We start from the raw sequence: 20997 nt of genomic DNA, 5'->3' as shown, positions 1-20997 counted from the left end.
AACTAAGGCATTCTATGACATTTGCAAATAAATGGTCTTACTTCTAAAGTCATGCATTTAATGGGGACTTCCATAGTCCTTCAGAAGCAAAGTCGGAAATACAGTTTTATGTAATTTTCATGTACTAATATACGATTTTTTTTTCATGAACAGTGCTCGCATTTGGTACCTTGAATCATCTTTGGCAGAGACATGTCTCCAAACGTAGGAGGCTATTTTACTCAGTAGAGTGATTTAGTAGATATTCAATTTGGTTCCTCATTGAAATCAGTAGATTACCTATTCATAAGTTATTACATTGTCTGGTTCTTTTATAATGCTGCTTCAATAACTCATTATGGGAACACGTTTGCTTTTTCCTAACACCTAAAGGTCTAAGATGTGTTTATAAACCCACTTCTTTTTCTACAAAATTGTCTGAGAATTTATGAACTATCATATACATGTGCATATATGCATTCCACTTCTTTACACAGCTAAAGCCTATATATTTTTTTATTATAAAATGTGTATAGGCAGCATTTCTCCCAGCTTGTGCGCCCAGAACTGCTCATATTCTAGTTCCTCTGTCACAGAGCAGGATACTAGGGCACAAGACAGCTGGAGATATACATGTACATATATATGCATATGTGTATATATATTATATACATAATATATATAAACTTTTTTTAAGGTTGGCTCAGTGTCCTTCCTTTTATTTTCCTTTTGTTCACAAAAGAAAGATGATTGTCTGTTGAAGCACTGCAGTACAACATCTGACAATGGAAAATGAAAAGAACAAGTGAACGTTCCTAGTGGGGGCTTGATTACGGTCACACATTAATAGATGGTCATTGACTCAGACAATTGCTTGTGGAGCTTCTCTCATTTGCCATGCACTAGGCGACCTCTTGGAGGTCTGTGAATTATACAGACAAATACTTGGTTAACAATAATACAAATGCTTCCAAATAATAGAGAGACACTCCCAGACGTGGTACTTTGTCTCCAAAGACCAGTGTCAACTGGACAGTGGGAAGGTTGATGGATATTCCAGATTATAGCTTCATAAATATTATCTCCAGGCTCATCTACTCCCTGGGAGCTGCAGGAAGGGTATTCTAACTAGCAAAAGAACCAATCTGCATACATGCTTAAATCAAGTTTGTTTAAAATTAGAAAATGGCATAATGTATTCAAAAGTTTTTATGCAGTATTCACATAGAATTAAAAATATGCTACATGGTTTGCATTAAGAGAGCAGAGATGTGTAGCTCATCTATGGGTCTAATAGAATGCTCAAAAACCAAACTTCAAGAAACCTTTGTGCGTGTATAAAAATAGGAGAATAAAAAAGTAGGAAAATAGAATGCACAAGCTTATTTACTGGTCTAATAAAAATATACTTAGCAAAAGAAAGCTACATTGGCTAATCAGATATGTACAATTTAAGTCAATATAAAGCTTCTTTTGTTGCTTAGCACAAGAGAAAGTTTCTTTATAAATGAATCTGAGAAAATGTCTCTCTTTGCCAGAACACGCTTTTGTAACTGTGGCTATAATTCCTGAAATAAGCCCTGGAAAAATGACTTGGTTGCTGTTTAAGGGTTAGAGAAATGGAGAAAGGAAGGCAGTGTAGGACAGAGAGACAGGCCGATAAACAAAAAAATAAAATAAAGACTAGTGTCTGTAGGTAATTTAAACAGTTTTGCCAACCTCACTATTTTAATTGCATAGCTGGCTTAAAATTCCTCAGGGCACTGACTGTGTGGGCCACCCTCTGCTTCCCCATGTCCTAACTTGGCCTATAAAAGATGGAATTTCTTTTTTTTTTTTTTTTTAAGATTTTATTTATTTGACAGAGAGAAATCACAAGTAGGCAGAGAGGCAGGCAGAGAGAGGAGGAAGCAGGCTTCTTGCTGAGCAGAGAGCCCGATGTAGGACTCGATCCCAGGACCCTGAGATCATGACCTGAGCCGAAGGCAGCGGCTTAACCCACTCAGCCACCCAGGCACCCCAAAGATGGAACTTCTTGATGAGAAGAAAAGTCCTTTCTGGTTCGTGTGTTGGGGGGTGGGATGAAGTAGGAGGAGGAGATCCTCCTTCTATCTCCCTTCCCACCGTATTTTCTATCAAAAGGAAAGGAGCTGCATTCAACTAACTGGTAAGAAACTGGCCTCTCTGGGGCGTGTTATTTACAAGATGGAGGGCCGAGCTCTGCTCATGTGGGAACTGGAGACATGTCATGTCTGTCTATGGCGAGTGTCACAGCTTTGTAAGAAGCAACCAGGACCTAATGGTTGCTCCATTCAACACATGTGGGCAAGGCTGAGGGCCCACCTGCCAGAGGGAGGCCGGGAGGGTCGTCCCAAGGTGACTCTTCTATGCCTGTGACAGAATGTGGGAGATACAGCTGAGGTCACTCCTTTACTAGTTTAGACAAGAGGACATGCCCCCAGCTTTCTCTACAAGCCTGGAAAGGTACAGCCCTGAGAAGTCAGTAGGAGCCCCATTATTGCCCACTGGTCATATTTTCAAATCCAACTTTACCAAAAAGATCTGTGTTGGGAGATGCCGCTCTCCATCCTAAATGAAAGTGAAACATCATCCCTGCTTTTCCTCCTCATCTCTCCCAGAGGGAACCTAGAAGGAACAAGAGACAATAAACCAGCACCCCAAACTTCCAGCACCAACCTGAGAACTGGCTGGAGCTCATTATGTGTCTCAGAAAGTGCAAGGAAATAATTTTAACTTTCTCCAAAAATTTAAGAAACCTCCTAGCACATTTTTTCCTTGAGTGCCAAAGTTATAATCTGCACATAGAAATAAAAAGGAAGTGTGCAACATATCTGCTTTATAACAACCCAAAATATATAATGAAAAGAACTGGTGTTTCTCAAAGAACACCTGAATAATTTATAAATAAATTAATGGTGAATTTAAGAATAAGCTCCCTGAGACATTGAAGAATGGGAAGGGGATTATTTTTTAGCCTTTAGTTTTGGGTTTAGGAGGTATCTAAAATTTTATTTCTGTCCATGTTTTGATTCATGAGTATCCAAAGCCCTGACATTTGCTTTGAGAAACTTCCAGGCTGCAAAAAATAGACTGTAGTCCAAGCTCACCTCTGCAGTTTTCACAAAAAGACCTTTATGGCTGCATGGGCCACAGTTATATATTAATAGGCTTGGTGGAATTCCAGAGCTAAAATCCACTAAGAGACAGCAACAAAAAACCTATATAACTTTCCATCAGTCCTGACTCGCCTTGGCCTCAGATACTGTCTTATGAAGAATCTAAACATCTTTATCACATCAGTTCACAGAGATCAGCGGTCTCTGGGGCTGTCTGCTTCCTGAGGCAGAGCAGGAAGATAGAAATGTTTCCATCAGAGAGAGCATGGTGGGCAGACAGAATGCCAACCCATAGGGTCAGGATTTGCATCATGATTGATTAGCTGAGTTTCCCTAGAAAGACTACATTCCTGGGCCCAAGTATTCTCATCTCTAAAATGGGAATGACAAATAAAATCAACATCATAGAGGAAGATCTTTTTTTTTAGAGTGGAAGCAGAGAGTTGGGGCAGGAAAAGTACCCCCAAGGAACATCAAGTTCTTTGGCAAGCTGTGCAAAATTTGATGTAAGATGGTGACCGCAGTTTATAGACTATGTTAATCTTGATATGGACATTTAGAATTCCCATTCTGTCTCTTCAAGTACAAGGACTTATTGAACTACAACCCTCCAGTGGCTTTCATAACATTCGGCCTGAGAAAGAAAGTAGGGATCTGCCTCCCAAGTATTTACAGCCACACCAAACTGCCATCATCCAACACAGGCGACATGGGACCCATTCAGCTCAGTGTTTACCCTTGAACACTTCTGTTTTGGGAAAGGCTGATTTGGGGGCTTTTGATGACAAAATGATCAAGCAAGGTGTTTGTCCTCCACACCTTTGAACTACAAAATGTTACCAGGGTCCCCTTCCATGAATGTATTACACCGTATCTTGCTGTAATCATCCCAAACCTTCTTCTAATGTTAGATACAATGCTCAAAATCATTGCCCAGCTTCAAATATCTCTCTATTATCACCAAATGAAATAACCTTCTCTCCTGACAAGCTGGTTGACTCTTATGAAGGTCCCGAACATCTTTTTTTTTTTCTCCTAGATAACACATTTGGATAATTGAAGGAGAGGAAGGACAACACTTCTTACTCAAACAAAATATCTAGATTATTGTCCTTTTAGTATCAAAATTTTTAGACATCTACTTATACATATATGTCTGAAAGCTTGCAAAGATTTGTATATGTTCACCATATCTCCAAACCACCATTTATGTCATTTTTCAAGTTTTATTTTGTTGTTTCCTGAAGAACTATCACCACTTACCACTGCAAGTCATGGGCCTCTTTGAATTATTCCAACCAGAACCGAGTGCACATGTTCACAAAATAATTTGACTTGATATCTGATATCTCAGGTATATCAGGTATCTGATATATCAGGTCAAATGCTGATATCTCAGTCATGAATTCCAGGTCTTCCTGAGCTTCTAGAGTAGCAGGGAAGACAATTTAGATACTACTGGCCAACACAATGTCCACGCAACCAACAGATGCTTTTCCAACTGGCATTTTGAAGGAATTATGAGGAATGCATCCTGAGCTGAGGAGAGAAGAGGTCATCACACCTGGCACTTCGTGGAGACTAGATCTGAACAGTAACGAGAATCTTCTAAACCCAGACCTTCCTGACTCTCTTCTCAACACAAGGTTTTAGCCACTCTCAACAGCTGTCAAAGATTTAGTTTATATCATAGCATTTCTTAAGACTATTTCATGTTTACTCTTACCCTCATTTTTCTCTTCTTATATATGCTCTTAAACAACTATTAAAATATTTCAATTCAGCTTTAAAAAACTATAAAATAATGGTTATTTTAAAAAACACCTTAAGAGCCCAAGAATTTGAAATAGACACTAATCATCTGTGTTTTTGTGTCCTGCATCTTAGCCATCCAGAGGGTTAGTCCAATCAAACCTGAGAAAAACACAACATGACTGTGACATTCTGGGGCTGAGCCTGGTCTGGGAGGAGGTGAGGGGTCTCTGTGGCCAGGAGGTCATTGGCAAGGGGTGAAGAAGATCTTGTCTCTTAGTGAAGGCCTCTTTATCTAATGGAGTCATAAGGTTTGAGTCTATGGTGTGTTCACTGGGAAGCAGGCTAGAAGAGAACCCATAATTTAAAACATTTTTTTTCTAAATAGTCACAAGATTTTTACAAAACTTCCCCAGCTAGAGTAAATAAAAATGAATGATTAGTAACCATTCTGACAATAAAAATGTGCTGGGTGATAAAAATTAAAACAAAGTCCTCTTATGGTGATTACACTGATGACTTTATACTGTCGTGATGCCAAATGAAGGGAATCGAATAAATCTTACATTTCTGCTCAGAAAAGTGGGTGTAGGGGAGGAGAAAAGGGAGAGAAGAGCAAGTCAAAATTAGTGAAATTACTTTCAAAGTAATTCTTAGCTAAGCAATTAACCAGTAAAAATAGATTCTGGAGACCTAGTATCCCCATACTAAATTGACCTACATGACCATAGTTCTTTGTGTCTGTGTCCTATCTTCTCAACTAAATTGTCTTAAACTTTGAAGACACACAGTGTGCCTTATACTTTCTATATTTAGCACAGTTCCAGACATAGCAGAAGCATTTGCTAAGTATTTTTTGGACAAATGCATTCTTTCTTGTGCCTATCATTTAGTAAGCACTTAGTAAATACAAGCATTTTTTGAGACTCAAGATGTATTTTACTATTTCCATATTTTATAAACTCAATGAATCATTTACAGTTAAGCTATAAACAAATACATATGCACATTTAATACAAAATACTACAAATAGTGTTAACATACTTGCTTCCCATATGGTTCATTCATACATGAGACCTGCCCTCCTAAAATTTCACTCTCTGAAAGAAAATAGACACTAAACTGCGAACTAAAGTGTGGTGGGTAGAGGTATGGGATAGTCACATGGTCCAGGGTGAGACTCACTGAATGTTTGACAGGGGGGGATGTCAGCTTGAGTGAGGACAAGGGGATGAGTGAACTCTCATCATCAGAGGAGGCCAGAGCCACACAGCCTGGAGGGAGGCAGCAAGGAAAGAGAGAGTGGCTTATGGTGACTCTGGAGAGTCTTGGAAGAAGTCTTGGAAATCAAATAAAAGCCATCATACTTGATCCCCATGGAAGACACTCAAGGGTTCTGAGTGAACACGCTACTTGATCCCATCAGAAGGACCCATGTGACCTTGGAAAGTGGCCATTAGTCATTGTGCAGAGAACAGATTCTAGAGGGCAGAACTTCGTTAAGGAGCTTAGTGATGGCTATGGTGCTATTTCGGTAACTCAGATGACAGAGAATGGCGCCATGGACTAGGACGGCATTGGAGAGATGACTTTGAGGGGACGGGAGGAAAAGCATATTTAGTTTGAGAAAGGGTGTGTTTGAGATGCCTGAGCACACAAGAGGGGATGTACAATAAAATAAAATGTCAGATGTGCTGTTCTGGAGCCTGGGACACTTCCGCTGTCCAGGGAAATGGGGAGCCAGGAGCACATGGCTGGTGACGGAAGGCACAGTGTGTGTGGACTCTTGGTGGGGAGATGTTACCACTCGATGGAACAATGTTGCTGTAGGTAGAAAACTGAATTTGTGGTAAAATAACTCAAATGCTCAAAAGGCACGTATCGCAGACTTATTTTACACAGAGATGGTTCGTCTTCTTAATAAGGCAATAATATAGATGAGAAGTAAGTATTTTTAGCAAAGTCAGTCTGCTAATTCTCTAAGCCGACGGTGCAGCCTAAATCCTCTTCAATTTGACATTTTCAGCGTAGCGAGAGCACAGAGGAAAATGTCACAAAGGTTAGCAGACTGGCATAATTTGTATCGCCCAATAGTATCCCATGCTTGTAGCACGTAAATGGTCTCACTCAGCACACAATTTAGCTTCCCTGTGCTCTCTTATGAGAAATTCAAAGGTTTAGTTCTTTAAATGGCACCTATTTGCAAAGCACTTGGGCAAAAAAGTCCTACAAATATCAGGCAGTGGTACGTTTTCATTTATATGCATTTTCCTATAGTATTGTCACATTACAGCAGAGATGAAGAAGGACAAAAAGAAAGATACCACGAATCATTCGTGGAACTTGTTTTCCTCTGCTCTGTCTCGAGCTGAACGTATGAAACTATTTCTAGTAATTTCTTTTCAGAAGAGCAAAGAGAACAGACACAGAATCCATGTGAAGGCTCTGGAGTCAGGCAACCTAAGTTCATGCTGTGCCTTTTCCACTCACTTGCTAAATGACACCTTCACTTGCCCTTCTTAACTTCAGTTCCATCATCTGTAATACGGAACATCACCTACCTTTTAAGATTACCTGTGGGCATGAAATGAGCTAATATAACTAAGGCGTTAGAGCAGAGCAGTACTGGTCACCCATAAATTGCTCAACACATGGTTAAGCATGCTGAATTGTGTTCCGTTAGTGACTGGGCCTTAATCATGGCAGCACCCACAAGGCGACCAGTACAGGAAGTCTGGCTTTGCAGGTCCTCAGTAAAAATTTGCCCAGTGGAAACTCTGGGAGCATTTGATCCACACACATATGCATAAACATACAAATCTCAGTTGTAACCTCCCTAGGAAGTGAGAGCGTTGGTTTCAGACAGCCCTGGGTTCACATTCTAGCTTTGCCACTTACTAGCTGTGTGAGGTTCAACAACTTCTAATACCCCACAAGCTTTGATTTTTCTATCTGAAGCAGAAGGATAACAATATCCATCTCCTAACAATGTTTGGGGATTTAAATAACTTTTTCCTTCTAAGTCCTTAACATATTCCTCCTCTCCCTTCTCATTACTAATACTCTCAGTGCAGACAAAACCCATGGAAGGGCACACATTTTGTCATGTTATGACATGGCTCATACGGTAACTTCCTACCAAAAAATCCTTAGTTAAAATGAACATCAAGAGTTATATTGATAGGGGCGTCCGGGTGGCTCAGTGGGTTAAGCCTCTGCCCTTGGCTCGGGTCACGATCTCAGGGTCTTGGGGTTGAGCCCTACATCGGGCTCTCTGCCTACTTGTGATCTCTGTCTGTCAAATATATAAATAAAATCTTAAAAAAAAAAAGAGTTGCATTGATAGGGTTAAAAAAAAAGGTGATAAAACGGAGCCTCTGGACTACCTCAAGGTCTATGTAAAGGGCCATGTCCTTGGGTCACCGCCAAGTACTCAGAGTATGACCTAAAGAGCTTATGTTTGGTAGTCACACGCCCTAGAGGATGGCAGTCCTGTATTCCAGCAGTGGAGAGATGTGCTCAAGAAGCAATTTCACTGAAAACTTCTGCATCTTAACATCACATAAAATTTCTTAACTTGTATATAATGAATATGAGTATATATATGTATATATACATATATAAATTTGGCAAAGTGATGTAGTTACATAAAGTAACAAGTGGAGGAAGCCCTGGTGGATATTCTGACACCGGGTCTGAAAATCAGAGCAGAAAAAGTCAACTGTACTGTCGGTTTTGATAAATTCTCGATGACCACAAATCAATCACTTAACAGTTTTTTCTTTGGTTGAGGGAGAGTAAGAGTGACTTTCCAGCAAGGCATAAACAGTTGCTAAACTTTTTGCCAAAATAAAAGATTATATAAATAGTCGAAAAGTGTGAACAGCATGGGGGAATTTTAGTTTCCTTCCTTGTTAGATAATAACACCTTAACAATTCGATTAGAAAAGAAAATATAGAAACTGATCATATTACTTAGTTAAACAATATTTAGTCCATTTCTTTTCAACTAATGACGTCTGTGAGTGTGTGTTTTCTGAAGAGCGCAGTCTGGTTCCAGGACACTTTGGAAAATATGGGGGGAAGTAATGTCATCTATATATTCATAAATCCTCTTGGTGACAGAGGAGGAGTAGAAAACTACAGGGACCATGTGGATGCATATAGTACTCTTGATTGAATTCCTACAGTACCAAAGTATGGACAAAAGATGTGGACAATGGCACGTAACTGAAGATAGTGAAGTAAAGAGGCAGTCTGCCATTGTGGTTAAGAATATTAGAGTCAGGCTGCTTGAGTTCAAATCTCAACTCAAATACCTTGAGCTGTAGGACCCTGAACAAATTACTTAACTTTTCTGTGCCTTGGTTTCCCCCCTCTGTAAAATGATGATAACACTGCCACGTGTTTCTGTGAAATTAATAAATTTATCTATACATAGAAATACTTACAGCAATGCCTGCCATGCTGTGAGGACAAAATATTAATTATTAGGAAAGACTGACAAAAAAACATTGTAAAAGATCTAACATTCAAATAAAGTTAGGGGGCACAGCACTGATTAAAGGCAAGAAGGATTATTTCAGGAGTAAAGAAAGCTCACATTGACTGCTTTTGGGCAATTAAGTGTATGTTCCTGGATGAAAAAGGAAAGTGAAAGAGTCAGAAAATTCTCCACATTTTAACATATTTTTTGTCTTCTCTGTCAAGAAAAATGAGCTCCTGAGTGCATGGGAAGTTGTTAAAATGAAATCCAAATCTCAGTTACACGAAAACAGGAATTACACAGGGGCTTCTGGAGGGGAATTCCACTAGCCTTGCCTCCAAGGAAATAGCTTTATAAGGTACTGAAAGACTCCACAGCAAGACTATTTAGCTCCGACTGGAGACTTTTAAAGCCTGAAGAGTTCCTGTAATTCTGGAAAATGTACCTGCTGTCCCAATTTCCGAAAAGCAATGTCATTTCTAGATATTGAGACCAATGTGTTTGATATTCCTGAAAAGATTCTGTAATGGATTAGCATAGTAAAGGACATCAAGAAAAGAGAATGGGGAATCCCTAAGGATCACTACGAGTTTAATAAAACCAGTCTATGTCCAACTAACTTCAACATTTCCTTTGTTAGCGTTGGCAGCTTGGTAATTTAGGGAAATGTTAGATATAATAAAACCTGGGGTCAGAAAGACATCGAAGGAGATCTGTCATGATACCTTCATTCATTCACTTTATCACTCATTCAACAGATATTTCATAAATGCTTAAAATATGCTAGAATAGAATTTGATTCCCTTATTTGAGAGAAGCGGTGAGACATTCATGCTCATAAATATAATAATGGGACAATGAGAGAATTTAAAATGTAAAGTCGGGGTGTCTGGATAGCTCAGTCCCTTAAGCGGCTGACTCCTGATTTCAGCTCAGGTCATGATCTCAGGGTCCTGGGATGGAGCCCTGCCATGGACCTTCTGCTCAGCAGGGAGTCTGCTTGAGGATTCTCTCTCCCTCCCATCCCCCACTTACACTCCCCTCCCAATAAATAAGTTTAAAATGTAAAGTCATTAGGATCTCGTTACTTAATAAAACGGGGATGAGGAACTTTAGAATCGCTCCAAGTTTTCTGAACAGGGTAACTGTACATTAACGGTTCTCAAGGGTCCCCAATAAGGGTTCACCCAGTTGCATAGAAACCACTTAGGGAGCAAATTACAACTATGCATCTTGTGGGGGAGACCAGGAAATTCTGGGTGAGGTCTCTGGACAGAGTCCTGGTGATCTCTTAGTGTAAAATGCTTTTGGAGTGGTTTTGATATTTATCTGGGCTTCGGGACTACTGAAAAAAAAAGGTAATTAATAAAGGGATTAACCAAGGATAATGAGATTCATTTTATAAAAACTCAACACACTCCTCTCTGCCCATTCTGGTAAGTCAGTTCATTTCAGAAGAGTCACAGAAGAGGTTATATGCTAATTAAAAAACCAGTATCAGTTGATTAAAACACGATAGAGTGCCTCTTCTAATGTCCTTAAGATTCTGTAGCGTAATCTTCTGAATGTTGACGATGGTGGTAAATTTTGACCTTTATTGATAGATTCGATTTTTGGAAAAAGTCCCGTTATCCAGAACTAAATAATATCAGTAAGATGCATAAGTAACTTACTAATTTTCCCAAACAAAGTGGTATCACTGAAAGTTATGTAATATATATTTTAGTAAAACTCTGGAAATATTTCTGGTAAATATAAAAATATGAAATATCACATATAAAATACAAAAATGTACACACACATTTCTTGTGCCAGAAACTGCAAGGTCATAAGACACAGATTCAGAAATGTACTCACTGTAATTGCACACGTAAATGGGGCTAGAAATGACTGTAACCTGCAAAAGGTCTAGCTGGCCTTCCGTAAAGACAATCATCTGTGTTATCTGATTTCAGGGGAGTCAAACACCAAAAGTCAAAACACAGCCTCCAACACACAAAAGGAAGTCTCATTTCTTTGGTTCACTGTAAATATTCAAAATCTACCTGCAGGTGTGCTATTCCTCAGGCTTCAAGCATTGACCATTATAAAAATGTACATGCCCTTGGGAAGAATGACATAATAGGCCCTCTCAGATATTAATGTCTTCACATTAATAAGTCTGTCATTTCCTTCATGAACAGGGTTTTGCTAGAACTGTAATGGTTCTCAGGAGGGATCAGAATGCCCATGATGGGCACTTCAGGGAAATGTCATTGACAGGGGAAGTGAGGATGCTGTAAACAGGACCTGCCTCCTTCAGGATAATGCACGACTTGGGCATATTTGAAATGGCAACCGATACATAAATCTGACAGGATGCAAGATTTGGGGAAAAAAAATTAGAACTTTGCATTCAAACATAGTGCATTTTATGCAGGATTTTTACAATGGGATAGGTAGCAATGCAAGATTATTAAATAGTTTGTACTCAGAACAATCATTATTACAAAACCCAACTGCATAGTGCATGCTACTAACTAACTGTTAGTAGCAAGAATTTATATAACCCATCGTTTTGCAACTGTAAGACAGGGGAGGGGACAATGCGTATACTGGTAACGACACCCACCGTGTGCCCCACACCTTACATGAGAAGATCGCATGTCAGTCCCAAGTGGGCTGACCTACATGTCGGCCCGTCCTACCCTCCGATGTAAGAACTGCTCTATCATGAATTTTCTCTGAACAACTTGTTTTCCACTATTGTTTTCAAAATGTATATGAACAAAGGATTTCTCATTTTAAAATAAAATTAAAAAGAGGTACTATGAGGTGACTAATGTAATAAAAATTATAAAAAATAAATAAAGTCAAACTGAAAGGTCATAACCTAACCTTATCATTGGACAAATACGGAACAAAAGGAAGAAAGAAAAAAGAAAGGGAGGGAAGGAGTGAAGGCGGGAGGAAAGGAGAAAGGAAGGAGAAAGAAAAGGCTACATAAGACCAGAACAACATCTAATTGGAGATTTATTAGAAGCCTCTGGATTTGAGTCCTTTACAAATTTAGAGGAAGAATCACAAGCAGATGACATTTCTAATATTTCAGTTTCGATTTAAAGATGTCAAATGATCTTGAAAATTCTGGACTCTGTGATCACTTTTCTCTGGAAATGTTTTTACATGGAGAATAAGTAACTCAACTTTAAAGCTAAAACCTCTCTGTGTTTAATCTTTACCCAGAAAGATGTTGCTCCTGGGTGTTCGTGAGCACAATGGGTGTTTTTCAGAGGGTCGCGATGAGGAGCTGTTGGTTTCTTTGCTGCGAGGAAGCTCTTGAGATTGGCAGGAAATATGCAGAAGTGGTGAACTTCCATTACTTCCTCATCATGGACCAAACTGCTCGCCAGTTACTTCTCTCAACCTTGCTTTAAAATGAGAGTCATTCTAATATTCTGTGGGATGACACTTTCTGAGTAATCTCAAGTACCTCTTCTTATCACAATTATTTCACTTAAAATTGCCATTAGCTGTAATTCGTGGGAGAACGTAATTCCTGGAAGAGGGGAGAGGTCTAGCCTCACAGGATGAATGGATAAACAAAATGTGGTGTATCCATACAATGGAATATTATCTGACTCTAAAAAAGGAAGAAAATTCTGACATGGGCTACCCACGGATGAACCTAATGGCCCTCAATCTACGTAAAACAAGCCCATCACAAAAAAAGACAAAAACCACATGTTTCCACCTATACAAGGTTCTTAGAGGAGTCCAACTGAGCAACTCGGAAAGTGGAGTGGTGCTGCAGGGGCTGGAACGAAGAGGGGGATGGGGAGTTACTGTTCCATGGGGTAGAGCTTCATTCTTGCAGGATGTAACATTCTAGAGGGGTGCGGAATAACACTGCGAGGGTACATAATAACACTCCATTGTACACGCTGAATGGTTAGGATGGTAAATTTAATGCCATGTGGGTTTTTCGTCCTAACAAAAATAATTAAAATATGAGTGTGTGTGTGTTCAAAAACTGTAAATGGTACACAGCCTGTGGGACTACGCACACATTCCAGGGCCAGGATGTCATCAACCAGCCATCCAGCTCCAGCCCTGACAAGTGGCACCTGTGGGTGCTGTCACTGAGGTCGCTGAGTGTGGCCACCTGTGCTGGACTGGCCACCTTCCTGGCTCTGACAGCTTCTAGTTCTTCCAACCTCTAGAAAGCAATCTTAGTTTAGTGTAGAACCCAGAAGATTCACGCTAAACATGAATCCCTTGACAAGACACCACAAACCATCCAGGACTTTCAACCCACACTGATGTCTGCCAGTGACTTAAATCAGGAGTCAGAATGAACTCTGTGTCCTGGGCGTGATGCAAAGCTAGCATTACTCTCAAAGGTATTCTACTTTCTCTAAAAAGTGAGAGGCGGTGAGATCCAACAAATTCAGAAACACAGTAAGTCAAAAAAGACTCTGGAACACTGAAAAGAAATAAAATAAAATAAAATGGATTAAAAAAACACTAAAGTATATAACAAGTAAAAAAAAAAAAAAGACTCTAGGCCCTCCTTGGAGATCCTTAGAAGGTATTAGGATTAAAATAGGATGAATTATTTTAGTTGTCCCTGGGCTTTACTAGGATTTGCAGTTTGTCTCTCTTCGTTCACAGCAGACTGATGATGACTTCAGTTAACCAGAGGGGTAAGAACCTTCCCTGTTTTCTGTTCTTTACTCAAAGAGTTCTGCCTTTTAAAAAGATTAAATGCTAATACATAGAGGGAATCTTTGTTTTGAATCTTTGTTTTGAATCTATTTTCATAAAAGGAGAAATTTGACCACAAAAATAATATCCCAGTTGGAAAAACAAAAACAAAAACTTGGGGCTCCTTAATTTAAATCCCTTAATCCTTACCTTTGGACATATGAGGTTTAAAGAGTTGCACTATACTGACATTTATTTTACATCAGAATCAAGGCATGGCTCCTTCCTTCCTTCCTTTCTCTCATTCATTCATTCATTTTGGTTTCAGAGGTAGAGGTCTGTAATTCATCAGTCTCATATAATACCCAGTGCTCAGTACATCCTATGCCCTCCTTAATGCCCATCACCCAGTTACTCCATCCAACCACCCTTCTCAGAGATGCCAGGAACCCTCAGTTTGTTTCCTATGATTAAGACTCTATGGTTTCTCTCCCTCTTTGATTTCTTGTTTTATTTTTCTCTTCCTTCTCTTAGGATCTTCTATTTTGTTTCTTAAGCTCCTCATATGAGTGAGATCATATGATAATTGTCTTTCTCTGATTGACTTATTTTGCTCAGCATAATACCCTCTAGTTTCATCCACGTCACTGAAAATGCAAGGCATAGTTTCCGACCCTGTAAGATCAGTACTGGAAATTCGGAAATGGTGTCCTCTATTCTAAGGACAACATGAGGGCCAAGTTGCCCATTGGGTTAGACCATTACTTCTATTCAACAAATATTTTTGAAGTCCCACGATGTGGCAGGTATTGTTCTGGGTGAGGATGATGACAAGCGCCATGATCATAGCCACACGATGAAAATCACTGCACTTACTGAATGTAAATTATTACAGAAGGAATAAGACAATAAATAATAAATCCAGTAAAAAAGTAAATTCCAGAGAATGCTGAAAAATGACATGAACGTGGCAAAAAAAAGGGAGTGGGGTATAAATAAAGTGAGCTGAGAGTGACAGGAAGTGTCCCAGTGGTGTAGGCAGGAGGGACAGCTTGCTCAATTGTGCAGGACAGTCCAGGTGGGCCTGGTAAAGGAAGTGAGATTTCGTCAAAGACCTGACGGAAGTAAAGGGGTCGTCCCAGCACGTATCTGGAGAAGAGTGCTCCGGGCCCAAAGCCAGAGTGCGGGCCACATGGCGGAAGCATGTGTGACAGCGGTGAGGACCAGCGGGGACAGTGAGCTGGAGAAAGGTAAGAGACAGAAGAGGAGGCCAGTGGGAGACGGGCATCCAACCATGCAGCGTCTTTCAGACTCTGTAAAGACTGTGGCTTTGACTCAGGGAAGGGAGGAGCCACAGAGGGAGATGAGGAGAGAAATAGTGTGTTCTGGCTTATGTTTTACAAAGATCACTCTGGCCGCTCCGCTAAGCACCAGCTAACATGGGGCAAGGAATGGGAAGACCGAATATCTCTTCCCCCTACCGAAAGCTCGTTGTGTGTGAATAAAAGACTAACTCTTGATGGACTTTTGGGTGGCTTGGCGCGGATTGCTCTCAGATGTGATGACAGCAGGATCATCCCAGCATTCTTCAAAGACCACTCGACCAGGAGACAAGAGACTAGACCCAGCCTCCAGCAGGAACTGAACAACTGGAGTCTTTCCCGGGGGTGGTGGGGACCTGGTGTGGAAGACGAGGTCCAGAATATTACAGCTCTGGGAGTTACAGGAAGACTGGGGGTCTAGAAACGAGAAAGTTAATAGAAAAAGGAGATTAATATATCTCCAAAATGGGGGTTTCAGCTCAGGGATATGCTCTGAGCAAGATTTAGAAGAAAGCAGGACAACTGCGGAGGGAGGAGATTTAATGGGGAACCTAAGGGCCAGTGAAAGGAGATCCTTGACCAGAAGAGCTGCTACCCACAGGAGTTAAAGCTGATAAAAAAAGCATGGCTTATGGGGACCACTACTGCTTCAGTCTACGAGATTACGGGCATTCACGATGGGCTGTATTTAATGTAGGTTATGTGCATTTAATATAGTTTTGTTCTCATCCAACTCTTCCCCATGTAGTTAAATCATTAAAACACTTTGGCAATCACCTGGGGAAGAATATGGCTTAAAGAAGAGAATTTCTGGGACATGCCAGAGAGCCACGGCCAAGTTTTGGTCCTGGAATGGATCAGTGTTAAATTAATCAAGGTAATTTTTTTCTTTTTTTCTTTTTTTAAGATTTTATTTATTTATTTGACAGACAGAGATCACAAGCAGGCAGAGAGGCAGTCAGAGAGAGAGGAGGAAGCAGGTTCCCTGCTGAACAGAGAGCCTGATGTGGGGATTGAGCCCAGGACCCTGGGATTGTGATCCGAACCCAGGCAGAGGCTTTAACCCACTGAGCCACCCAGGCCCCCCAATCAAGGTAATTTTCTACAGAGAATCTTCTTTTCATGATATTTCAATATATTATTACTCAGCAGCCTCACCTTTGTGAGATTAACCTCATAGAAGGGACTCATCAGAACTGCCCGGTGAGGCAATTGGCACAGCAGAAGGATGAAGGAAGAATTAGAAGGGAAAAGGTAAGTGAAATTCAAAGTTGGGAGCAACTGGCATTGAACAGCAGTAGGAGAAGGGATGATGCCGGATTATAAGTGTTGTAATGGAAAGGGATACGGAAAGAAGAAAAGATATGGGGATCTCCGTGCTCTATATGCCTACAGGAGACAAGGATCAGGCCAAACCCCTTGGAATGCCAATGTACCCCTGGAAGCCTGGCCTGAATGAGAGAACAAGCACCACCTGCTAAGCAAAGCAAAAGGTAAGAATGTTCTGGAGAAGGAGGAGTATTGGAAGTGAAAGTTCAATTCCAAGAGGGATATAAAGAATCACGGACAAGGGAGGGTTAGGTTTCTGAAGTATACAATCTCATTTTCCTCTCTGTGTACTTTGGAAATGTTTTGTGTCATCCTTAATAACATGATTTTATTCCTCTTACATAAAAATAGTTACTTTAAAAGAAATTTGAGACAATGGATATGTGTAAATAACAAACATCCCAGATCACAGCCATGAGGAACTGGGATTCCTTGTCACTGTTTACTTAATTATTTGGCCAGGGACACACTACATCAAAATGATGCATAAAAATCCAATAATCCTTGAGAGCTAAGATTTGATGTATTGAGTACTTAATGGAAATAGAAGGCTTCATTTAAATAAACTGGTTTAAAAGAGAAGTGGAGACAAATAAAAATGTATGAATTTGGTCATTGCTGATGATTATTAATTATGATGCACACTGGCAGAAACCATGCACATTATCCTGATACAAGTTTAAACTGAATTAGGAAGTCTAAGTCAAGAAGAAGAAGTCAAAACAGTCAGCTCTCCTTCAACACACTGATCAGTATCTAGAGATCGAATTCCAGCAGGAAGAAAGGTGCTAATACTCAATGCCCATGTATCTATTTGCACTGATAAGTCAGTACAATGATTACTTGTAAGAGAAACAGAACTGGAGCTTTAGCCACTTCCATTTGGAGCTGGGTATTGCTGAGATTTCTGACGTCCTGGGACGGCCCTGATGGAGCAAGGGAGAGTAATAAGATGTGTGGATAGAAATCACTAAGAATAAAACAAGTCTGAAGCCGCAGAGCCTGCATGGAATGTTGCTGTGGGAAGGGACAGCTGGGTGACCTTCTTAACCCAGCCATCCTCAAACAGGCATGTGTCCATGGTGGTTCCTTGGGACGTCAGGGAGGACCCGTCTTGGAGATTACTCTACACGGAAGAGCAGGGCTCCAAGATGTTTGAAATTTCATGGTCATGTGCCCCAGGGTCAATCTTAATTCATTCAAGTGCAGGCCAATCACAGGCCTCTTCAAGCTGGAGATGTGTGTCCTTCAGTTTAGAGAAATGTTTTTGTACTGTTTGCTTGTTAAAATGTTTCCCTGCGATTTTCTCGGTACTGTGTTTCTGGAACATTTCTGTTAGAGGCTTTCCTCAAATAGCTTGTGCTCCTTGGTTGTCTGTTCTTATTAACATGCGAAGCCCTACAAGCTCATGGGAAGGTCTGGTCCATTGGAGAGGTCTGTCCACTTCATGGCAGGGAGACTGCAGGCCTGGTCAGTGGTGGTACCTTAATTGTTACGATCTTTAGGTTATTTCTCCGGGTAGACTCAGTAGAGCGAGAGAGAGCTGTCCAGCATCTCTATTCAACAGCTGCTGTCATCTAGAAATTGGCATGATGGTCTCCAATTCCCTGTAAACTTTCACATAAATCCCTGAATTTAATCCGGCACCTGCCCTCTTCCCGTTTTCCTAGAATTTTTCCTACTATCAGAGAAAATGGAGATTGAGTTTCTTTCTTTACTTGAGTTTGCAAGTGATTAGATGAAAAGGAATGGGAACATCTTTACTCCAAGCTAGGGGTTCGGATCATCTGAATCTGCCCCGTGACCTAAGGGGACCTCTAGCCAAGTCACTTAGTTCTCTCCAGAGTGTATTTCCAACCCCACATTTCTGAGCAAGATACATGATTTAAGGGAACATCTTTTATCTGGTTCACTGTTTTTATTTGAGAAGCACCCTCAACAATCAATTATTTGAAACAATGGACAGATCAAGCAAATACAACTGACCTGCAAGTGTTTAGAGATTTCAGTGTGTGACAATCTGGCCATTCGCAAGTCACCACACCATTTGATGCTGGTAAAATCTCAAAGTAAAGGGAAGAGATTTTCCACCTTGGGGATGGCTCTTCTCCCCTCTCTCAGGGAGAGCAGGAGCTTTTCTGACCTGTCTACGTGAGAATCACCATCCTGACCTCTCTTTGTTCTGTGGTTGTGTTTTTTAAAGGTAAAACGTGTCCTTTCTGATTTCCTAGGAAGGGAGTAGCTAGACAATTTTAGATGTATCTTCAGAAATCAGTTAAACTGCTAAAATAACACATGGTGGGGGAAATCATAAACCTACAGAAGTATCTTAAAATACAAATATCTCAAGGCTAAAGTGAGCCGCCTCTGTGTCCCTCCATTCTTGATGTTCCTATGAACGGATTCCAGCCCTGTGGGGGACACTGGACTCGATCCAGCTCAGCCGTCCAGGTCTGTCTGATGTTCAGTATTGGGAAACCAGCTTCAACACCCACATAAACCAATGTTCTCCTGCCTTGACTTGATTAACAATAAAGGTGATGTCTTGTTCTGCCCCCTCTCAATTATTCTTTATTTCTCATTAGAATCAGGACTCATGGTATGAAGGGTGGTGGATTTCTTCAACCCCGATGGATATAATCACGTTCCAAAGGCGTAGGTTTGACGAATTGATTAAAACTACTAACCTACTACCAATAAATAAATGTATTTCCTGATAATTTACCTTGCCATTAAATTTACATTTTTCTTAGCTTAAAATAATTTCAAAGGCTCCTTTGGTAGACTTCCAAAGAAGCCACCTGGGTTATTACACAATGAGTTAACTGTGCCTGTTTGTGAAATGACTCTGAGTGCACAATCAAGATCATGAAGACTTCTGTATTGAAGGCTCTTGAAGCCTGTACCTATCATTTCAGCTGCTAAACCCTGTTGGTCATTTTTAAAAAACCACCCTACAAGTGATGTGCTTTTACAGCCCCATCTTAGACAGTTGCAAACCAAGGCTTACAGAATGAAGCTAATTTCTATTGTCATATAGCTGGCAGGTGACGAGATTGTTATATTTACCTATGTATGTATACACACATCACATCCATAAGTATTAGAGATAATGTGATTGTAAATATTAAACCACTATCTTCTATGTTTTTGCCTCTAATGATGTTCCAATGTAGCCCTTCTCTTTTGTCAAGGGTACTAAAATGGAAAGAACCTGGTTCTCTCTAGCAGGGGACAATGAGAGCCAGGCATGATGCACAGAGAACAGTCTTGCTGAATTCCTGTTGCTCTCATTTAGTTTGCCAACAGCTAAGCGGATGAGTACTCGGAGCCCAGATATCTTGGGGAGTAGAGATCATGCCCCTATTCTTCCTTAGGGATTGATTAATGGTTAGGCTTTTATCCAGAAGAAGTATATGATCCAGGAAAAGCTGCCTTTTATGGGTCCTGGGGAAGAGTGGACTAAGAGGGGAGGCCCAGGAAAAAGGAGAGAAGGGAGAAGGCTAAGGGGTGTGCATGTGTTCCTATTTTGTTCTTTCCGTGTTGTCCATGGGATGGGTGGGGGACAGGTTACAGTAGAGAACGCAAAGCAAAACGAAGCAGGGCTTTTGTCTCACTTCCCTATCTTGGACTCTGGAAAGAGGCTGCCCACACCAGCCTGGGGTGTAGTCCCATCAACAGGAACTCAGCTGCCCAGCATGACTGGTTAGGGGAGACATGCAAATTCCATTTCCTAGCCTGGCTCCATTCCCAGAGATGGAGACAGGCTCAGAAGTGGCTGAGGGGTGGTCGGCAGACTGGCCAGAGCAGGCCATCACAGCAGGGGGAAGGGATGAAGAGTGTCAGCCCCAGCTGGAGCAGAATGAGATACAGTGCAGACCCCCCGGGGCTTAGAGAGAACCCACCAGCAGGTGTCAAAGAGATGGGGAGTCAGCCAGGGAAAACCCACAGACTCTGTGCCAAAACAGACCCGCCCTGAGGTTACTACTCATGCAGATTTCATCATTAAATGCCAGAGGACAAGCAGGGCAGAGGAGATGGGGGCAGCATCCTGGAGCCCTGAGCAGACAGCCTTGTGCCCAGCGATGTGGATAACATGCTCTGTGATATAATGGAAGCCATGAATTCACCTCCATGTATAAAAGTCATCGTCACCAGTAGGAGTGGTGGGTGACTTGAAGCAGATCATGTCCCTAGACAATTAGCAGTATCTAAGGCGCTGTTTGGATTATTGCTTAAAAATAAATTCTGAAAGTGTTTTAGGGTTAGAATAAAGGAAATGTATTTTTTTCTGCATATGTATGTT

General features: G+C 40.8%; 1 protein-coding gene across 6 annotated transcripts in view; it reads right to left on the bottom strand.

Moving 5' to 3' along the window:
- Nucleotides 1-20997, bottom strand: part of CHRM3 (cholinergic receptor muscarinic 3) — a 506410-nt gene that overhangs the window by 322230 nt on the left and 163183 nt on the right. For 2 of the 6 annotated variants that reach the window (XM_047703265.1, XM_047703263.1), the window contains exon 3: nucleotides 2533-2625. The exons of the other annotated variants lie outside the window; for them this stretch is intronic. The gene's annotated coding sequence lies outside the window, so the exon portion shown is untranslated. The remainder of the gene's footprint in view (nucleotides 1-2532; nucleotides 2626-20997) is intronic. 6 annotated transcript variants of the gene reach the window in all.

The sequence above is a fragment of the Lutra lutra genome, chromosome 14 (assembly GCF_902655055.1).
Source record: "Lutra lutra chromosome 14, mLutLut1.2, whole genome shotgun sequence".
In the NCBI taxonomy this organism is placed as follows: domain Eukaryota; kingdom Metazoa; phylum Chordata; class Mammalia; order Carnivora; family Mustelidae; genus Lutra; species Lutra lutra.
Note: the sequence above shows the minus strand (reverse complement) of the source record. Positions and strands in the feature narration are given on the sequence as shown.